Source organism: Penaeus monodon, chromosome 15 (assembly GCF_015228065.2).
Source record: "Penaeus monodon isolate SGIC_2016 chromosome 15, NSTDA_Pmon_1, whole genome shotgun sequence".
Lineage (NCBI taxonomy): Eukaryota > Metazoa > Arthropoda > Malacostraca > Decapoda > Penaeidae > Penaeus > Penaeus monodon.
This window is the reverse complement of record NC_051400.1, coordinates 47,078,331-47,078,545: the sequence shown is the minus strand read 5'-3', so window position 1 is coordinate 47,078,545 and position 215 is coordinate 47,078,331.

Here is a 215-nt window from a genome sequence, read left to right as displayed (position 1 = left end):
ACAGCAATGGCATGGGGATATTCATAACAGAAAAAAACTAGTATAACATATAACGTATAATGCCAGTTTTTGTTAGTAATTACATAGCATATGGGTTAGGAATTACATAAGAAAACAAACTCACAGCCAATTGTAATAGAGATAGAATGGTCATATGATGTAAAATATATATTTAGGAAGAAATCCTCTGCATAAGAGTAATTTCAGAAGGTAAA